Source organism: Pseudonaja textilis, chromosome 2 (genome assembly GCF_049901715.1).
Source record: "Pseudonaja textilis isolate UNSWEBS1 chromosome 2, rPseTex1.2, whole genome shotgun sequence".
Classification (NCBI taxonomy): Eukaryota; Metazoa; Chordata; class Lepidosauria; order Squamata; family Elapidae; genus Pseudonaja; species Pseudonaja textilis.
Window position 1 is genome coordinate 213,077,218 of NC_141991.1, and position 22,979 is coordinate 213,100,196.

At 34.2% G+C, this 22,979-nt stretch overlaps 1 long non-coding RNA gene across 1 annotated transcript in view; it reads left to right on the top strand.

The window, feature by feature from the left end:
* Nucleotides 1–2,068: 2,068 nt before the first annotated feature.
* Nucleotides 2,069–22,979, top strand: part of LOC148127357 (uncharacterized) — an 826,567-nt gene continuing 805,656 nt past the window's right edge. Inside the window, exon 1 of the long non-coding RNA XR_015742248.1 lies at nt 2,069–2,164. This is a non-coding gene — a long non-coding RNA (uncharacterized LOC148127357). The remainder of the gene's footprint in view (nt 2,165–22,979) is intronic.

Sequence of the window (22,979 nt, forward strand, 5' to 3'; positions counted from 1 at the left end):
AGGCATCTAAAAGGAGGTGAGAAAGTGGGACATTGCATACCAATTGAGAAAAAAAAAGACAAGATGGGACTTCCAGTTTGAGCTTCTTTGGCGACAGACTGAAACCTTGCCTCTGTGAGGCTTCGATCCGTGCTCGCTGTTGGAGCACCCCGAGCTGGCTGGTTTCGGGGCTAAGCCACCCCGTAGAGGTGGTGAAGAAGGGGAAGACTGCCTGCAGGGTTGAGGAGAGCTGCATCTCTCCTGGCCATTACTCCCTTTCCCAAAGGCAGTTGTAGTGGTGGTCAAAAATGGCCACCACAAAGAGGAACTCGACCAGAAAAGAATGTGCAGGAGGAAGATAAGAAGAGAAAGTTTTGGTTGACTGGGTCAAACAGCAAAAGCAACAAATAAGGTACCCTGGAATTGAAATTATTTTTTTAAAAAACAATAACATTGTTCCCTAAGAAGATTTTTAAGCTGAGAAGGAGAGAGAAAAGGGAAAAGATTTGTTTTTTTTTTCCTTTTCCTATACTGACAGCTAAGAGACTTAAGCAAGAAAATGGAAAAAAATCCACTTTGACATTAATAGGCATTTAATGCTGAAAATAAAAAGTCAAAGGGATAATAAAGATTTCTGGATAATCAAAAGTTTTTGAAAACAGGAAAGGAGAGAAAAAGAATAAAAGGGCAGGATCTGGAAAAATGGAGCAGACTGCCTGGAATTAAAAAGAACTTACAGCAAAATCTCAACAAGACTTCCAAAAGATACATTTTAACTGAAATATCACAACAAAAACCCCAGGAAGAGAAAGTGGAAAAAGAAATAAGAAGAAATAACTTGGGACTATTTGGATTACTTGATGATTTCTGGATTTGGGGTTATTGTATTTGAATGACTAAAATCAATCAGGTGGTTGTTTAAAAGTGTTTAAAATGGCTCCACTTTTAGAAGAACTGAAAATGGAACTTAAAAAGTACAAAGAAGATGCACAAGAAGGGAAAGGTTCTTTTGGCTTCGTACTTCAGTTTTTAGAAATTGAGATTTGGAATTATGAGAAACAACAAGAAATGCCTGCACAACAAGAAGATTGTGACAAAGAAGAAGCCATCTTTAATGAACAAGTAATCTTAGGTGGGGGAAAAAAAGGAAAGTGGGGAAAGAGAATGGAAAGTTTAAGATTGGGAAAAACAACTCCAAAAATAAAAATAGAGTGAAAAATAAGTATAAAATCAGAAAGCAACAGAAGAGGGAAATGCAGAAGAGAGAATTAGAAGTAGAGAGACAAGGGGGTAAAAGGGGGAGGGAGAAGATGAGAGGGAAGAAAGAAAGGAAAAGAAGTTATAAAGGACAGAAACAAAATATAGAGAAACAGGGCCTATTTAGAGATAATGGGTGAAAATTGAATGGAAAAAGGGATTCTGAAAAAGTATATAAGATAGTATTGTTATATTAGAAACTGAAATAATTTTAGAAAATATGAAACAATGTATGATTAAAATGTTTGATAAAATAGCTATTGTAATTCAGTGGAATGCTTGTTAATAAATAAATGTAACAAAATGAATATTTTTTGATTTACAAAACATATGTGATGAGAAATAAGGGAAAAATTAATTATGGAGATTATATGTGTCTTTAAGGAAGTATGATATTTAATTGAAAAGAAGTATTAAAGATGTTAAGATTTTAATGATTATTAATGATAGAATTGAATTGGAATGAAATGAGGGTTTATAATTACATATATTTATAATCTTTTTTAAAAAAGAATATAGTGTTTATTATAAGAATGTACCAAGCAGAATTCGATTGGAAGTTATGTATTATGTATTATATTGAAGGTCATAACCTTAAGGTATATATTGAAGTTTAAATAAGAGTTCAATGGATAAAATTAAAAGATATAAAGGTGTCATACTCCCATTAGTAACTACAGGAGAAAATTTGTTTAATGAGAAAAGATAATATGAAATTAAAACAGAACAGACAAAAGTATAAATATAATGATTTGAATTGAGATGAGATAATCAAAATAAAATTGAGAAAATTAAAAGAAGAGAAAAACTATATAGAAAATGTAGAATAGTATAAGATATGGAATAGAACACAAAAAGGAACATGAAATTGAGTTTTGTGTCTGTATAAAGAAGTTCAACCCGGGACTATGCTATTTACAAAAAAGATGTTTTCTTGTATTTTGTATGTGTGAAAACCCAAATAAAACTTTATTTAAAAAAAAGAAAAAAAGACAATATGGGCTAAGAAGAATAAATGGAAATCAAAACAATATTACTAAACATAACATGGCCTATGACACTGTACATTTCAGGGTACACTTCACGTGTCCATTCAGTGGCAATATGGATCTGGCTATTGAAATGTTTATTCTAGAGAGTAACAGGACAGATTGCTTATCCAATTTGGGCAGAGGGTGGTCATAAACAAAATTTGGCCAAACTTTTGAAAAAAACAACAACAACACCCTGTCTAGCAGCAAAGATATCTGAAGTCATCTCCCTGTAATCTGGCTTGATGAAATTCACCAGAGTTCAAAAGGATCTCAGGCAACTTCATTGCCAATTTTATTAGTTAACAAGTATTTGACCCTAGTTTTCAACCACCTGAGAAACTTTCTATTTTTTAATTTTTATTTTTGCAAATTAAGTATTCTTTTCCCAAAATTATTATTGTACTATATAGTATTTTAGCTAGACAATGTATACATTATTTCCTACAAAGAATTTATAAACTCAGCATAAAGTCCCATTAAACCTTGGGATTATAGTAGAAATCTCCTTGCATACTTTCACAATGATAAAACCCGTTTAATCTCAATTATCAGAAAGAGATTCGCACATTGTACAAAATGATAATTCTTCTGTGTTTCAGTGCTGAAGAGTTTTGTAGATCTTTGCTGGCAGAAATATATGTATCTATAGTTTTAAAAATGATTAAATTTGAAGCATTTCTCAGTGGAGATATTTAAAATACTAATCCATAGTAGAATTAATGGAAAATTCTTTGGATAATTATTGATTACATTTTTAAGTTAGACAACTCAGAATAGGAAAATGTATATGCTAATTGCATCTCAAGATTTGTCACATAGATTTTTATTGCTAGACATTTCAGCTATGTTAGTACAGTCCATCAGAAATACATTTTGAACAAGAAAGTTCAATTAAATAGAATTTTACTACTGTGTGGTTTTATAGAATTTCAATTTATTCCAAAAAAATTAACATGCATTTCACGTGGAAAATATACTTTTGTTCTCAAGGATAATTATTCTTAAAGTTCTTAGGGCACCTTTCCCTAATATGGCATTTTCCTAATGTGTTATGATTGCTTTTCCAGAATTTTAGTATTTCGTCCTTTGACTCCTGGGCCCACAAACCAAGATAGACACCTGGTTATTCTTCTAATAATCCAATAAATATTTAGAATAAAGAAATAATAAATAATATAATAAAAATAATAAATATTTTTCTATTACTCCAACCTATAGATAGAAACTGAAGCATTCTATTATCTGCATCAGATACAGTCTGAGAACTATTACTCTCCTCTTCACCCTTTTTCTCTCACAGAAAATATCTGGACTGAACTTCTTATTGAATGCACTCCATCTTCTTTCCAGAGAATCCAGATTACTGACTAATCCATCACACTAACTAATAATTCAGAGAGAACATTCCCAATGTTACAAAAAGTGACAGTTCGGTTGGTATGCCTGGATTATACAACTCAAGATTCATTCTCTTCTTGTAGATTGCTTCCAACAGAGATGTCTAAAAGAAGTAAAAAGAAGAGTGCTGGAGAGTGCTGGAGTAAAACGAAGAGTGCTGCTGTTAACATTTACTCACTAAATAAAGAACAAGTTTTATCTTCTTTCTGTCTGATGATCTATAAACTGGGAACTAAACTTACTTTTAAAATTGAAATGTTATTCAGTATAAGTTGATTAAAGAAAAATTGTAATTTTGTTGGTAAGGTACATTGTATATAATATACAATAGAGATCCAGGAGTGAGAAAGAAATGTACCACTGTACATTTAATTCCTTCTTTGAACATATTCAGAAGTTCATTGTCCTGTAGTGGCAGCTACTTATTGCAAAGAACAATTGCAGAGTACATGTGTCAATAGAATAAAGCTACAAAATTTAAGAAATGTGAACATATTATTAAATTAGAATAATTGCAAATTATTTAATGTGTTGCTATCATTATTGTTAACATATTGGCATATCTCTACAATTGCTCAATTATATATACTATATATGTCAGAGTATATTCATGAACCTAAATAGAGCATAGTACAGGGTCATAGTAACAAAGTCAGCCAATGAGAGCTGAACTGAGGGCTGAAAGAGAGAAACTGGCCGTGGTTTATCTCTGTCCTGTGCTCAGCTCTAAAGTGAAACTGTCTTGCTTGCTTGTTGAACTAAAGTGAAACTGATATCTGTTTCTGAGCTCCTGCTGTTCTGCTCTGCATTTGTAACATCTCTACTTCTGTTTGAGTTTGCTCCATGTTGGAGAAATCTACAACTGGTATTGTAAAATTTATTTAATATGTTTATAAAGACATTAAATGAAACTTCAGCCATCTGTGTTTATTTTTCTGGTGCTAAATTTATGCTACAAAACTCTGAATACACATATACATTATACACAGCAGTTTTGTTGTTACTAAGATAACCACTACAACTTTCATGTTCATGTGGGGTCTTTTCCTATATGAGTAATAGTTTTATATAGAAATTCTCAGAGAGAAGGTTCACATGTTTTAGATTGTTTATGACAGAGATGTATATGTTTATTTTCTATAATTTTCACCTGGTAGCTAGCTAGAGCTTCCAGGGGAGAAATGGTGGACTGAAAACACTTCCAGAAAAGTGGAGCCAATGACCATGGTGATAAGACTGCCATGGGTACAATGTTCACAAATGTCACTTGCTTTCTGAAAGTGAGAATTTGAGAAATTACTCGTTAATTACTTCTAAGCTATTAGAGACCTTTGAAATGGCAAGTTTGAAAATGCTGGGGGAATTTGCCTTCAATACTGAAGATTTTTTTTTTTAATTTATTGGTTTTTTTAACAAGTAAACAAAACAGACAAAACATAAAAGCATCAGCTCTCTTCCGTACTTATATACAAACAGTGTGTCGGTTGGTTCATCAGTTTTGTGCATTCATTTCGTAGTCTCAATTACAGTTATGTTACATAATAACTCTTATTATCAATCCAAACTTATATATCCTCATATCATTATTTTAAAAAAATCATTTGACTATACTTTTATTCATTCATACTCTATGAGATAACTATAATTTAGGTAATTTATTCTATAACAAATCATATAATCATACCAATTCTATCCTAAAAAAAAAACACTTTATAGATGTAGTGTCAAATAGCAAGAGAAAATGAAAAAACAAAGATATTCCTTATTATCTAACATTCTAAATATTTTATTGTTGTATTTCATCGTCCAACCATTGATAGAAAAGGTCCCAAATTTTATAAAATTGTTTATCTTCTTGCTCTCTAATTTCAAATGTCAATCTACTCATCTCAGCACATTCCAATATTTTCTTAATAATTTCTTCCTGCAATGGAATTTTCTCATTTTTCCAATTTTTAGCAAATACAATCCTAGCCGCAGTTAATACATTTACAATCAAATATTTCAAGTCTTTACTGTATACATCTGGTAGGATTCCCAATAAAAAGAGCTCCGGTTTCAAACCTATGTGTTTCTTTGTCATTTTTTCCAACCACATGCAGATTTTAGTCCAGTATTTTCTAGCATCCTCACAAGTCCACCACATATGGTAATATGAACCAGGTATCTGATGACATTTCCAACATTTTTCAGATTTATTCTTGAACATTCTTGCTATCCTTGTCGGGGGAAAATGCCACCTGTAAAACATCTTATACAGATTTTCTTTATAAGCTGTAGACATTGTCATTTTATAATTTTGCGACCATAGTTTCTGCCATTTCTCTAAATCAATCCCATATCCAAAATTCCTCCCCCAAGCAACCATAGTTTCTTTAACTTGTTCTTCCTCTAGCTTAATTCCCAATAAATAACCATATAGTTTTTTAATCACCTTTTCATCAGTACCTGTCAAAATCTAATCTAAATCAGTCTGTTTATCATAAAATCCCTCTGTTTTGGAATCTTCATCATACCTTGAGTGTATTTGCACATATGAAAACCAATTCATCTTTATACCTTGTTCCTCTAGATTTTGTATCGATTTAAGTTCACCCTTTTCATCTAATAATTCCCCATATCTAACTGTTTGTTCCTTCTTATAAATTATAGGATAAGAAAATGCTTCTATTGTCGATAACCAAACTGGAATTTTCAAATAACATTGTTTTTTTATCTTCTCCCAATTTAACCACAAAGACTCCCGTATATAATGTCTTCGAAAATAGCCCTGTGTTTTGGTTCCCTTGTACCATAGAAAAGCATGCCAACCCAACAACAAATCATGACCTTCTAGTGTCAACAATCTAGTTTTCCTTAATGTTATCCATTACTTAACCCACATCAAATTTGCAGCTTGGTAGTACAGCTCCCAATTAGGCAGGTCGAAACCTCCTCTAGTTCTAGCATCTTGCAAAAGCTTTAGCTTTATCCTCGCTTTCTTACCTTGCCATATATACTTCAACACAATTTTATTTAGGTCCTCAAAATAGTCTTTTCCGAGCCTAATTGGTACTGTTTGAAACAAAAATAAGATTCTGGGTAAAATATTCATCTTGATTGTTGAAATCCTCCCTATTAATGACAGTTGTAAAGATTTTGGTCTTAGAAAGAGACTAAGGATCCATATGAATTTAAAACATCAAAAATTTGTACAACAAGATTTTGAAATTAATTATAAGAAACAATTATAATTTGTTTCTTTCATAAGAAACAAAGAGCAGCTTTGCAGCATCTCATGGGACATAGATCTGGTTTTGGCTTCTGAAAGAGATATCAAAAATAAGACTTTCTGCTGGAAACAAGACTGAAAGGATAGCATTTTATGAATTTGTGTTTAGATAAGAGATGAAATATGGGAGGAAGAGATAATTGTTTATAACCCTACAGAGGATGAACAATAAACACATTTTTATTTGTAATGAAGGTTGTGAACCACTTCTTCATACACAGCACTGCTTTTCTCTACCTTTATTATATTTTTACTTTTCTCTTTCTACTTTTCCTTGCACTTTTTTTCTTTTTTTCCTTTTCTCTCTTCTCTTCTCTCCTTTCCTCTCCCTCTCTTTCAGTTAATAACTGAAAGTGCTCTTTGCAATAGACGGTTCTTTAAAAGTAAATTACTTATGCACCTTCGTACAAAACATAACTCCACAAACCACAATTTATGCACAATTTTTAAGTTTCCAAAAAACAGTACCCTGTTTATTTTGAATTCAATTCCTTCATAAACATTAAAATGAAATTCCATTTCCTATAGTATTTTTGACATATTTCAGAAAACTGCTCACATATTGTTTGGCTGTCAGTGGACCACAGTGTTGATTATTTTCCTTCAAAAGTTTTTCTCTTTGCCATGCATTCAAAATCTGAGCTGTGAGTTAGTAAACTTGGAAGGACTTTTTATTACACATGCTGCTCTTTCTTTCTAGTCCAACCCCTGCCGATGCAGGAAATCCTACACCACTTCAGACAAATCATTAACCAACATCTTTTTAAAAACTTCCAGTGTTGGAACATTCACAACTTCTGGAGGCAAATTTAATTGTTCTGTCAGGAAATTTCTTCTCATTTCTAAGTTACTTCTCTCCTTGATTAGTTTCCACCCATTGCATCTTTTCCTTCCCTTAGGTATTTTGGAAAATCGCTTGACTCCCTTTCTTTGTGGCAGCCCCTGAGATATTGGAACATTGCTATCATGTCTCCCCATGTCCTTTTTTTCATTAGATTAGTTCTCTGATAGTAGAGATCAGCTAAGTAGATCTGTTCAGTAAATCTTTCTGGAAGATTTAAGAGATGCAAACTGATTCATCTGTGCCAGCTTTGGAAGCCATTTTTCCCCCTTTGGAGCCTGGAAACTGCCTCACTTAGTGCCTGGGAAAGCGGGAGTGGGGGGTTGCAAGGAGTTGTGGAAGATTAGTCACAACATTTCTTTCTCTGGGAGTCAAGGATGATTGCCCTGCACCTGGAGGGGAATGATTGGGGGTAGTCTCCAGTTGGGATGAAAACATAATTGCACCATGTGATGGACTTGTGGGTGCAGGGGATGGATCTTTGACTTTATTTTGGGTGGGGGGAAACCCAGAACTCTCAGATTTGGGTTTTTTCAGATGTGCCAATATGACATCTCTAATAAAATGGAGCTTTGAGGAAATGCTAGGCTCTGAGTCTTACTTCTTGGAGATTGTTACTTGGAATGCTGACATTCTGCATGAAAAAGTAGATCATTTTAAAAGTTCTGCATTACAAATAAGGTGTGTCAAATTTAGCAGTTGCTTATTGCAACTCTTTTCAATCATATTTTAATGCAAAAAGGGGAAAGGGAGGGAGGAAAGAAGGAAGGAAGGAAGGAAGGAAGGAAGGAAGGAAGGAAGGAAGGAAGGAAGGAAGGAAGGAAGGAAGGAAGGAAGGAAGGAAGTTTAAAGTATTTTTCCTTTGAATTTTGATGGCACATATTTGGATGGAATGACCAATCTTCAAGACCACAAAATGAGATTGTGGGTTACTCTGGACTATATTTCACTGGTTGCTTATTGGTCTAGTAGATGTTATTATCATCACCTATCATTACATTTTAACAGAAGAGGTAATTCTGGAGAAAGATGAAAGCAATTCACATAAAAAAGCAGTGATTAAAACCAAATTTTATCATGTAATATTTTTAATTACAGATTCCTATACATGAGAAATATAAGTACCCAAAGGCCTTACTTTATTCCTGATACATTTGTTTCTTCAAAAGCTCATATAATTCATAAGCATGTCATGGTAATATCTGAGAGAAACACTTTGCTTAAAACTTGATTTATCACAAAGTGGTTTTTCATGCATAATTGTCCAAATAAATTCAACCTTTCAGTCAAAGTGATAATGATGAAAAGAGCTTAAAGGGGTTGAAAATCTTTCTCATCTATCGCTTTTGATATGCATTGAAAATAGTTCTTGGTGGAAATCTATATAATAAAAATGCTCACTCCTTAGTTTACTTAGCAAATTAATTACTAGTTCCTGAACATGTTTTTCCAAGGAAAAAAAGATAAGACAACATAACCTGTTGTAAAATTTGTTTGACCTTTAACTTCAAGATGTTACAAGATCTGCTACCAAATCTTTTCATTATTTTTCTCTCTAAATAGTTTATTCTGTTGGTAACATTTTTTAAAAAAAAATGCCTCCACCTTGAAGGAATTTGATTCTATTAACTAGATATCACTGAACAAAATATATTGTGTATATATTGTTTTCTAAGATATTTTCAAGTCTTTCACTTTGAGAAGCCTTTCATGCATAAAAAAAATTGCCTGGAGAGTTTGCTTAAGAGGACTACATGAAGACCAAGTATGATTGATGGGAAGATAGAAAGGTATATTACAAGAAAGTCTTCACTTCTGCATCTAGCTAATGCCAGATGGTTCTGCTTTATCAAAGTAGGAATGTGAATGGCATTATAAATATTAGTTTATTAACAGGTATTTTTTGAAGGATATTTTTCTTAAATTACTGGAGTGAAAAAAAATGGCAGTACTTCAGATACAATTGGGTGGGAAGGGGTGGCGGGCATTGAACACAAGTGTCATGATTTACATATCTACTTTATCTCTTACAATTGATTGTAGACTGTCTATTTTAATCCTTTTCTTCTACAGAAAACAGGCCCTTGGTGTACTTGTTACAGATTCAGTGATGTTCTCTAATTGACAACTGAAGATCTCCACATGCTAGGTTTTCTGTCCCAATCCTCAAATCATATTTAAGACTCCTGTAAGCCATAATCAGGCCAAGGACATTAAGGTCTTACAGTCTGTGGTTTCTTTGATGTTATGCCTATCTTTATGCAAAAACAATTGTTCGAAAACTTCAGAACAGTCCTGCTGAGACATGTGACCTATCCATTGGTGGTCTTTCCAGTTCTGAAGGAAAAACTGTCAATTTGAAATTCAGCCAAATTCATATTTTACAAGATGATACATTGAGTCAATAATTTGTAATCATGTCTGAGACACTAAAATTTGTTGGCTAACAATGTGAAATGAAAAATCTGAAAGATGTTTCAAAGTATGATTGAATTTTTCAACGTAGACACAATGCATATACTCAGAAAAAGTTTTGAAATAGTTTTATTATAATAAGGTGTTTTATTATACTAGGTGGTAGGTTAATAGATAAATAAATAAAATGTGTGGTGGTGTTAACAAGGTGATACATCTTTTTTATTTATGCACTTAATTAGTTCTTTCCAAGTGTATTCCTTATCATATTATGTATTCCTTCCTTTGTATACCATGTATTATTAAAAAGAAGTTGAAAAAGGTCATAGCTAAGAGATAGAATGTATACTGAGTGCCTTTTAGCACAAATGTTTCAGGATGATGAAATAATGGGCTGTAATACATCTTCTCTAAGGATTGATGAAGTTGCAATGTGAAAAGTAATTATAATAGTGGTAGAGTCAACATGGTTACAATGTAATAGAGAGGAAACACTAAACTATATAAAGGTGAACTCAACAAGGTATAGCACCACTATCCAAATTGTGCAAATGAATTTAAAAACCTACACTTACAAAAATTGGCTCTTTTATATATACTGAAAGGAACAAACATAAATTAGAGCTCAAAACTTTTGGACCAAAATAGTAACAGTGATAAACTAGTCCAAGATGAAAAGAAGATGAATTTGGTGCCATATTTACCTTAAAATAGTTAACCAGTTTTTCTACATTTGCTACCTCACGTACATTTCAATTTCTAATGAACTTTTTTATTTATGTTCTGTGAGGTTCTGATGCTTTACTTTTAACTTTAGAAGAAGGCTACCAACAGAGACAGAAGTGGTAGGATTTTTTAAAAATGATGCTTACATTAAATGGATTCTTTCTCAATGGGGTTAATTTCTTTTTCCTATCCTTTTCATTTCAACTATTCTTGGGATTATTCTGACAGTATTTTACTATGACCTAAACATGCTTGGAAGATCCAAACAGAAAATGATCTAACTGAATACTTGCTATAAGATTGTAATTTTATTGCTCAAGCAAAAACTCAGCTGGAATGACATTCAGTTTCAAAAGCCATGAATAATTTTGAAAACTTTGATACAAAGGTTGATGTAAATGTGAAACAACATATTATGTAGAAAAGCTAAATAATTATGCAATGACTGAAGAATGGTCACTCCAGGGTCAGTTCAAAGATATCATGCAAACAGCAGGTGCCTAGGCCATTCAAGAGATTGAAAAGTTGGTTGTGGTTCTTCTTGATTCCATGCACAGAGTGATTTTGGTTGTCCCACCTAAAAATTTTGATTTTTTGATATATTCTTTTATCATATTGAGAGAACAACAATATTCTAAATTCTAAGTCTGCCACTCTGTATAAGCTGCTATATAAAATAGTTGCTGCTATTAAAATGGAAATTCAACATTTAAATCTATTCACAGACAATCCTCCATACCTTTTATTTCACCATAGCATCAGGCCTGTGATACAGAGCAAACCCAGTAAAGGTGAATCTTGAAACCCCTGTAAAGAAATCTCCATGAAAGATTCCTTGCTAGAATATCCTATGAGAATTCTGCCATGACAATTTCTTTGCAGGAGTTCTCTTCAACAAAGAAATAGCAAAGGCAATTTACTACACTAAAATCAAAGAGTAGGTGGTAGACATCTTTGTGTTTGACCCCAGACAAGAAAATGGAAATTAGCCATTTGTAAATTTGTCACCCCAGGATCATTTCAAAGATATCATGCAATCAGCATGGGCCCAGTCCACCCAAGAAATTGAAAAGTTGGTTGTGGTTCTTCTTGATTCCACGTGCAGGGTATTTTTGGGATATCCCATCTGACAATTTAGAATTCTTATATCCTTTCATCATATTCAGTGAATAACAACAATATTCTAAATTCACCAGAAGACAAGTTTGAAAAGAATAAAAATTTATTTAAAAAATAATTAAGGGCCACATCCATTATCATAGGAGTTAACATTAGCTTCCTTTCTTCCCACTATAAATTTGCAACCAATGCATCCCAAATTATAAAATTGGACTTTGAAGGGGGAGATTGTATCCATCACCAGCATTAATTTAACCAGCAGACAAACACAATTGAGTACAACTCTGTATTTACACTTTATATTACAAAGGTTTTCACTAAAACAATTCAGAATTTGGTTAGATTTTTGTAAAAGTAGTTCATAATATTTTAAAGTATTAAATTAGAAATTATTTTGTTATCTTTATTTCTAGCTCTTCATTTTGACCTATGAATCTTATTTTACAATGTCCATCCAAATTATTCTTGCACATGTATATAGTAAAACTACATTGATATTACTGAAAGTAAAATGAAAAATGAAAATTTAATATATTCTTTTTAAAACAGCATATCTAAAAGGAAAATTTAAAGACTCTAATTTTAGCTCTTCATACAGAATAGTTTTGAATATTAAATTATAATTTGGTAATAAGATTAGTTTTCTGTCACCTGCTATTTCATCTTGATCTCCGAACTTGAAAAATAAATCCAAATCTTCACTTTGGAAAATGAGAATCAGAAAGCAGCTAGGGTATTAATTTCATTATCATGTAGCACAAAGTCATTTTAAGAATTAGATTTAGTGTATTAAAAGTTTATTCCTGGATTTTATAAATTTATTACAATGTATTTGTACTTTTCACTTGAATTATATTTTTAATCTCAAATTACGAATCTGGAAAGTTGTATGGTGCAAAGTTTAATTCACTGGAATGGCCTACAAAACTGCAAACAAGCAAACAAATATTATAAACATGAAAACATATGTGTGCAATTACTGGCAGAGATTACATTCAGTTACAAATAGTGTGACATCAATATGCCAAGAACATCAGATTAGTTCATAAATAAATGCAATGGTGATTAAATGAACTGAGGCTTAATTCTCAGATGACAAGATGCATCAAACTGCTTATTATATTTCAAGCTGTATTTGACCTGACACTTGCTGAATTTAGGAATTAGCAGGTTCTCTTCTGTCTATATAGCTTGTTTCTATCAGTTATAAAGATTGGAGGGGCAAGTCTGTGCTTTCTAATGGATGGTGGCACCAATTTAGAACTTCTTTCCAATAATATGGTACTTACTACTCAAGAAAGCAGAGCTGTTTCTGGATACTATTGTACAACAGCTTAAAGTTTGGGGGTGATCATTTTTATTGGAATTTTAGGCTTTTACTATTCCTTATTTATGGATATTGGTGTGGAATTTTATAAAAGTTTTCAGTTGTAAGTTATCAGGAGATATAAGTTTTATCATCTTTCACCTGTTGAACATTACCTCCTATACTGGCCCCATATAGTATATGTAGTTTTAAAATCAAATAAATATATCAGTAAATAAATTTGTCACCATAGAAATTATATTCTGATTATAAATTCACAACTGCTTTTATATTCATGCTAGCATTTAATGAGGCACATATGATTTATGCTAAAATGTTTATGTGAAGAATATTAATATGCATTCATTGACTTGGAATCTCATGCACTTATTTACTTCTTTACAGTTTTTTTTAATTTGTAACACACGTATTCATTCTATTAATTGTACTCTATGAAATGCTTTTTAAAAAAGAAAGAAAGAAGAATAAGACCACATATGATGCAGAAATATAGCATGAGACAAAGGAACAGAAATTTAGCAAAATGAAATGATGAAAAGCATTTTGCCTTCTTTATGTAGAAACCATAAGAAACATTTTTACATGTTCTTTCCAAATATTTCATTCTGTGGTTAATATTCTGGTCGGATACTATAACAGTTTCTTTATTGGTTAACAGTAGTACAAAGTTGACCATAAGAACATGAAAAAGGCTTCCAGTTGCAGTCTTAGGCTAGCTATATCTTAATTCTGCTACCTCTATGCCATTTACTCATACATACAATCCCAAAAAATGACACACGAGCGGATTTAATATGTGAGAATAAATTAATGGCTAATGAGTTTTTCTTAATCACAAATCAGAGAACGTTGTGAAAAAAACATAAGCACATTTTTAAGAAAACCAGTTTGGTCTAGTGGTTAAGGTACTAGGCTAGAATACAGGGGGTTGTGAATTCTATCCCACTTTAGGCATGAAAGCCACTGGGTGACTTTGGGCTACTCACACTCTGTCACTCACCTCACAGAATTGTAGGAAAAATAGGGAGAAGACTATTAGGAATGTTAACTACCTTTAATTAATTATAAAAATAAAAGAGTGATTTTAAAAAATCTAAAAAGAGATTATTGACAACCAAGCTATAGATTTACAACCAATAAAAATAACATTTTCCTTTGAGTCAAATACAACAAATGAAAAGCAGTCCATGCAGTTTTCATGGCAACAGCACAAGTGCTTAGTGTCGTTCTGTGTTTTTCTGCCTCTCAAGTTCTATTTCTTCATTATCTCCCACTTCGCTACTAGCCAGTCTGCTTCATTTTAACTTCCAGGCCCAGATTAATGTCAGGGAGCAATTGCCAAATGGTGAGGTCCATAATAGTAGTTGTTGTTATAGTAGTTATAGTAGTACCATGTTTCCTTGAAAATAGGACTCTGTCTTATTTTCTTTTGGGCTCCAAAATAATCACTAGGGTTTATTTTTGGGGATGCCTTATTTTTTCCCCATGTATTTGAACTCCCATGTACTTGCACTTCTTATGCTTGTTTGCAGTGGGACAGGAGGCAGCTCCACTCCCCCGCTTCACCTCATATCAGCATCACTACAAACAACCAGATGGAATGGACTGGCAGCCCACTGTGCATGTGCTTAAGTAGTGCTTATTTGGGGGGGACATATATTAGGCACATGTGTAAAACATAGTAAGACTTCTTTTCAGAACAGGTCTAATTTTCAGAGAAACATAACTGTTGAGGTAATTCCCCATTAGGAGAATGAGCACATACAGGGAGAGTAATGTTGAATAATACACACACAGCACACAGATACACTGTACAGTAAATGTAGGTTTTTACTTCCAATAAACGTTTAAGCAAAGTTCAAACACAGTCCAAATCATTCACAGTTAAATCAGTCAGTTTTCAGTCCAGGGATAATCCAATAACAAAGTCCAGTATCAAAAACAGTTCAGTAACAGACTTACATCAAATCCAAGAATAACAGTCAATTAGCAGGAACGGCAATACTCTCCAACAGAAGGAAACAGAGACTCACCCACATTCTCTTCTGAGACTAAAACAACCCACGTTTCTGACTCCATCTTATGGCCATTTGAGGAACCACACCCAGTTACAATTTTAGCATTCCCTTAAAGAGACAATATTAAAATGTCTATCCTGGTTTATATATTTTCTAACCCAAATAACTGTTGGGTGACTGACATTCCTAACAATAGTAAGTAGTAGTATTAGTAATAGTAGTAGTAGTAATAGCAGCCATAGCCACGGCAGCAGCAATAACTTGTGCAATTGGAAAGAGGATGATGAAACACCTTTAAAAAATGTGGGTTGTTTTTTAGTTCTTCTAAGACAGCCTAGTAATTCATATCATAACAGATTTATTCTGTTAAATTTCTTTTTTGGGGTGTGGTATCATGACTGTCCTTTTTCAATCTATTGGCTCCTTGTTCTAGTTTTGCTAGCATTCTTATAAACAGGAAAAGTCTTCTAAAAGTATATTGCTGAATGCTGACATTTGTACTATACTAAAATTCAGTACACTCTCCCATTATTGATTATTGTTCATTGGCAGCCTTTAGCCTACTAGTTCGAAGTTAGAACGTCTTTCTCAAGTTGACAGATCTAGTGAACGGCTTCTCTTCTTGTTCCCTGTTTTTTCTAACTTCACAACCATCTTCATTGCTTCTTGTCTCTTCTAACAGCTCCCTGGAATTCTTTTTCCTTCTTCATTTTGGTTTCTCTTCACAATTTGCAACATTTATTCTGATATTTGTTTTCTTTTGTTTCTTGATCTTTGGCAATCTCTTTTAAATTCATTTTTAACAAATTTTTGATTTTGCATAGTAGTTCTTAACAATCCTTCACCTGCTTCATTTCTGTGCTAAGCCATACAGCCCAACTATGTAACGATTTCCAACATTGGCATTTCATTCTTCAACCACAAATTACAGTCTGCTTTGAGGTCAGTTTGAACTTCAGCATAAGATTCATTAGCATCCTCTTTGTTTGCATAAGTGATTGGGGCATAAATTTGTATAATCATAATATAAAATATTTTCTGCAAATTCTAATTGCTATTAATATTTAAGTGCATACTACTCAATGCTGCCTATCTTTCCCCACTATGACAGCACTACTGTTTCCTCTTTGTTTTTCCTGTCTTTCAATGTAAATAGTATGATATTTTGACTTAAACATTTCAATGCATTTATATATGCTTTATTTATTAATCTAAATGAGTTTTATTTACTTTGATAACATTGGAGTATATGAACAAATTAATGAAAAGATTGCTACACACAGAGATATTTGTGTGTGTATGATTATATAGCTGCTTGTGTTCCTGATATTTACCATCCTTTACCTTAAAGGTTCATATGTAAGATCAATAATAATTAAACCACCATAATTAAACACTCCTAGCACACACTTTTCATTATATGGGTCTTTACATAATAATAATTTCACTTTAGTTATTGTATCAACTACTTGTGTGCCTGATATTTGCCGTCCTTTACCATTTGTCTGACAAGGAGAAATATGTCATAACTTGTATTCAAAACAAGTGATCATATAGCCTATTTCCATAATCAAAAATATTATCTAAACCATGCTGAATGACAATTTCAGATAGGTTCACTTGCATTAGCTTATGTCACTAAGCAGTGAGCATATAATCGGTAAATGGAAATCGAGAATTTTTAGCATCTTTTCTTGCTTGTGTTTTTATTACCAATATAATGGACAAATAGTTCATTGCTTTTTTAGCTGCTGGCATATGGCATCCAGGAGGACAAGTCAGACCAGACAGCCCATCAGATTAACCATGTAATAGACCCAGAAGCAGCTATAAAGCTGTTAAACAAAATTGCTTATGGAATCTGCCAAAGTACCAGATGTTGCTGTTGGAAGAAATATTTTCCAGTGGCTTAGCATCTGGGATCTGCAATTGCTAGTAAAAAGGCAAAAAGTGTGGATCTGACATTTTCTCTCTGAGTCTGTAGAAAGTTTACTATTTTGTATATAATAAAAAATGAACTGATTTTTAATGTACTCTTCTACATTTCAATGCATTTATAAATGCTGAATCACATATGTTATTAATCTAAATGATTTCTATTTACCTTGATAACGTTGGGATATATGAACAAATTAATGAAAAGATTGTCTACACACACACACACACACACACATACACACAGACAGACATTTGTGTGTGCGTGTGTGTGGTTAGATAGCTATGACTGAAAATAAATATTGTAGTAGACAAGCCTGTTATTAATGGTGTAAATGAACTGATGAGAACCAGCATAAAAAGTCTGAACATAAAAATAAAAACAGCTCACAGCTGACAAAATGATACTTGCCTTCCAGATCTCAGACATCACTAACAAAATTAAGTTCTGCACTGGTAATCTTAACTTCACTGTTGGTTTGTTTTCAGTAAAAAAAAAAAAGTTTTGTTTACATTTCAAAATAGCAAGTTATAAATAAATAAAAATACATTTCTGTCTCAAGTTCTTGGCAATTCATTCGCATCTCAGAAGCCTCATGAAATGAAGGTGGGGAGGGAGGTAGCAAAATGCCTCTTTGAGGACAGAAAAGAAAAAGATGGGGGGAAAAGAAGGAAGGGGAAAGGTGATGGTATGTCTTTATGAAATTCAGGGAGTTTCCTGATGCAAATATACAAGGGGTCTCTAAGAGGTATTTGGGGTGATGAGAGCTATAGAGAAAAGGCAAGTCTCAAGTGTCCCCTATTTGCTGATTGCAACTAAACAGGAGGTTAGAGAAAGAGGCTGCAGAGATTGATCTATAGGAACTCCATCACTATATCCACTTAATGAATCCAGCAGAAATAATTCATTTTGAATTAAAAGTGTGAGCCTTAATCCAGCCAGACACAGCTATAATTTTTGAAAACATTCAATGTTGTGCTTGATCAGGAAGAATTATGTTCAGTTCTGCCATCAGCCATGGAAGGTTATTGGTGACATAAGGTCAGACACCATCTCAACTCAACCTTCTCACAAAGTTTGTTGTTAGGGGGCAGTGTTATGTGTATGCCCTTGAAGTCAGTAAGGAAAATCAGGCTACAAAACTGATAAAGGAAGGAAGAAAAGAAGGAAGGTCTATGGAGTATAATATATTAAAAGAATGTGATAATCCTGTCCTATTTATATGAAATTATTTTCTTCCTCTGCTACCACACATTAATTCATCCTAGCTCCATCCATTTCTTTGATCTGGTCCCATCTATTTTTAAAATTCTAATCCCCTATATTCCCCTCAAAGTCCAAAGGAAGCTTGTAAGATATCTCTTAAAATAATGTTATTGTGGTACTCCATCACCATCTATTCCCTAGAATTAAAGATGTTGGAAGACTGAAACCTGGAAGAATAGGTCTTCAAGAAGAAACACCCCTTTCCACACCCAACCAGTTTTCATCAGTAGAAATCAGTTGTGGTAGATCATGGATAAACCTGATAATGACAGTATTTGTCTTACTACATTACTTGATTTTTACCATCAGCAGTTCTAGTCCAAGGGCACCACCAATTGGAGAAACATCAGTTTTATTACTAATGTTGATGTTATATTATAGCATACCTCATATATATTATAATACAGTATTTCCTGTAAGAATTAATTTCATTTAGGAATAAAATAACAGGAATTTTTAAATGTAGAAATAAATAGATGTGAACAATTGTTTATTTGTTAAACAGGTAATTATATTTTACTTTTTTGGTTACACAGAATATAGTCAAATGTTTAATATTTGTTAAAAATTAAAGTAGATTATTACAGTTTTTTGCAGGGTTCTAACAGTTAATGTGCAGAAATTCCTACCTCAAATATTGTAGAGGTAAATGACTTATGTATATATGACTTTGGAAATGCAGGTATCTAAATCTGCTATCCACAGATGACAGAACTCAATAAATTCCAGGTTTGTGATATTGTCTATATTCAATAATTGCAAGATGATAAAGAAACAAAAAGTATAACATTTTATGATATAATTTATGACTTAGGGCAGAAGTTAATAAAATGATTAGAAATCAGAGAATGCAATAATAGATCAATAGATGAAGAGAGAGAGAGGGAGAGAGGGAGAGACAGAGAGACAGAGAGACAGACAGACAGAGAGAGAGAGAGCAGTAAGAAACAAAGCAAATATGTTTTTTTTCAGCAGACACACCTAGGATTGTTAAATAAGAGGCTGGATTTGACCAGCTTCTAGTGAAGATAAATTCAGAGATTTGCAACCAACATCTAATACTAAATGGCTTTTCAAAATAGAACATGAAGATTTTTCATAGAAATGCTGTGTAAGTGGAGGAAAAAAAAGGCACCAGGACAGAAACATGGTGACTTTGACTTCTATTCTCAACTTAGGTACAAAACCATCTGGGTGACCTTGGGTTAGACACTTTTTCTCAGTCCTAAAAAGGAGGCAACGGGAAACGATTTCTGAAATCTTTCCCCCCCAAAATAGAGTCTTATCCAGGTGACTCAAAAGCACCAGAAAGAAAGAAAAAAAAAGAAAGAAAACAAATTTATTTTTTAATTTGATTCATTTGACAAATGAATGGAAAAAATGTGCTTATGATCTTTCTTTTTTTTTTAAACAGAGGTCAGAACAAAAAGTCCAGAAACAGGCAGCTATTTTAGTCTCTATTTGACTTAGCAGCAGTTAATTTTCCTTCCATCCTTTGAACAACAAAGATACTTTTCTGACCACTGCTAGAATTAGCTGTAATGTGCTGCCTCTTTCTACTTATTAGTTTTGAGTATATGGAACTGTATTACTGTGTTACAAGAACACCACAAATCATTCAATAAAGTCAATACTATTGATGGCTTCAATGGATGTGTAGTATATTCCTGGCAGCCAAATCAGCAAGCAGTTGCAGTAGCTTTATTTTTAAGACATTCTTCACAACTGGATCACAGTTGTCCAAAATGAGAAAACATCTTTAGTAGTTAGCCTATATAAAACTGAATGTTAAAAGCAAGAAATTGAGTAAATACCCAGGTCTTGTTGAAGACAACCGTTACAATCTTTAGGGTATTTAAACTCTCCTTAGTTGTTTCTTTTCTTGAAATTAGCTTAAGATGATGAAAGTTGATGGAAATGAAGAAAAAATATTTGAAATTTGTGGGATGAAAGGAATGTGAATTCAAATTGTAAATCAAAAGAGAAGAAATCGAAGATTAGACTGTTCATGCATTAGGAGCTAGATACAAGTAGTCAACACTTTCTAATAAGAAGTGGTCTTTTTTCTGTCTTTGAGAAAGCAGTTATGTGACCCATCTGAAGCAATCTTCCCTGGATCCTGCATTATTGGGCAAATACCACCTATCTCTAGCTTTTCCTTCATAGGTAATGGTTACCAAGGTTATTGCTAATTAAGGTCTACCTCATGGTGATAATGGTGTTGAAATGTAATGGCTTCTCTGCCCTTATTTCATCTGTCAATAGCTGTCCAGGGCCTTGTTCCAGGTGATTCTCTTCCTCCTTGGACAGGGCAATGCTAGTTTGGTCACATTCATTCTACCATGTTTCTCCAACAATACGCCCCCCCCCCCAATAGGAAGACCCAGCATGTTTTCTAGGCATAAAATGAAATTAAGCCCCTCCTCCCAAATTTAGGCCTAGTTTAAAACATGTGAAATTGGGGGCGGGGGAGGCTGGGGAGAAACTTGCCATTAGGAGTGCCCTGCGAGCAGCTACGCCTCACCATCAGCTGCTCCTAACAGCCAATCATAGTGGAGCATGGAGGGCTCCCTTACCCCTCCCTCACCTGAGTCAGCAGGTGGGCGGCGTCAGAGTGGATGTCCGGCAGCATTTCAGCTGCTTCTCAGGCCTCTATAGCTTCCATGGTTCCCACTGGTGCTGGTGCCTCTCTCACCAACGCCGTCTCCAACAACAGCATCTGAGTTGCTCCCACTTTTTCCTCGTCCCCGTAACAACAGGAAAAAAAACATTTTGAGGTACCTGGGAGTGCCACGTGCTGTGTTTTGGTTTAATCCCGAGCAGTTGGGTGGGCATGAGAAGAGCCAAGGGAGCATCTCTGCTGCTGCTACCCTTGGTGCTCCAGCCTCGGGCTCTGCAAGTTTGCAAAAGTCCTGGTGCGCAGCCCGTTCCTGCATTCCAAGCACCCAGGCTGAGCTGCAGCTGTCCCTCTCTCACCAGCACCATCTCCAACAACAGCAGCAGCAGCAGCGGGAACTGTGGAAGCGTTTCAGCCGCTTCTTGGGTGGGGGAGCCGCCTCTGTAACTTCTATTGGAACCTCTCTAGATAAGGAAAAGAGAAGAGACTCACCAAATGCGCTCTGGATGGTTATGCCTTGGGACAGCAGTTTCTGTGGATTTGAGCACAAGGAAACAATGGTATTAATTATCTTGCTTTCAGTAACAGCAGTGCTCTTTAAAGAACACTAAATTTCTTTTTAATTACTTTTGGAAATTGTTTATTAACTACTTCTAAGTTATTAGAGACCTTTGGAATATAAGTTTGAAAAAATAGTTTTCTTCAGTCCTGAATGAAACAAAATTTTAACCATCAGCTTAAGAATTTAAATAATCTGAAATAAACAGTAAGAAAATTTCAAAGTTTCTTGAGGTTTGCAAACTTCTCTAGACAATTCATTCCATCCTTTTCTGAAGTTGCCCTCCCGTTGACAGAGCTATTAAAAATGGGCCTGTCACCCACCAAACAAAAGCCAAGTCCACCCCTGGCTTGGACTATGGACTGCCAGAAAGCTTTCGAAACCCTAAAATGCCTCTTCACAGCTGAGCCCATCTTCCAGCACCCAGATGCGACCAAGCCTTTTATTGTCCAAACAGATGCAAGTGATGTAGCAGTGGCAGCCATTTTGCTGCAAAAAGACTCTCAAGGCTGACTGATGCCTTGTGCTTATGTGTTCAAAAAGCTGACAGATTCAGAGCAAAGGTGGGTGGTCTGGGAGAAAGAAGCATTCACTGTACAATGGACTTTATTGACTTGGAGGCATTTTCTAGAAGGTGCGCCAGAGGCCTTTGAGGTATGGACTGATCATAAGAATCTCAAGGCTCTAAAGACTCCTAGGAGATTATCTCTCAAGCAAGTCCGCTGGGCCCAATATTTCAAGTGATTCAACTTCAACATTAAATATATCTCCGGAGGGAAAAATGTACTGGTGGGTGCTCTGTCAGAAAACCTTAGTTTGACAGCCACCGAGACGAAATAGTAGAAGCCTTAATTTCAGAAGCTCAATCGGCAGGCCAAGTGACCACACAAGCCCAAGCCAACCACAACCCCTAACGCCTGGAAGATAAGCTGACTGCAGAATTGAAAACGACCCTATTGACCAATCCTTGGTTCCTGGACCATCAAACTGAGTTGACAATGAATGATGGACTAGCTTGGAAAGGGACTAAGCTTTATGTACTCACAACCCTAAGAATACTGGTACTAAAGCATAGCCACAACTCCTGGCTGGGAGGCCACTTTGGATTCCTAAAATCCCTACATTTACTGAGAAGACAGTTCTGGTGGCCAAAAATGAAACCAGATGTCGAGGACTATGTAAAAAGTTGCTCAATTTGTGCCACAATGAAACACAG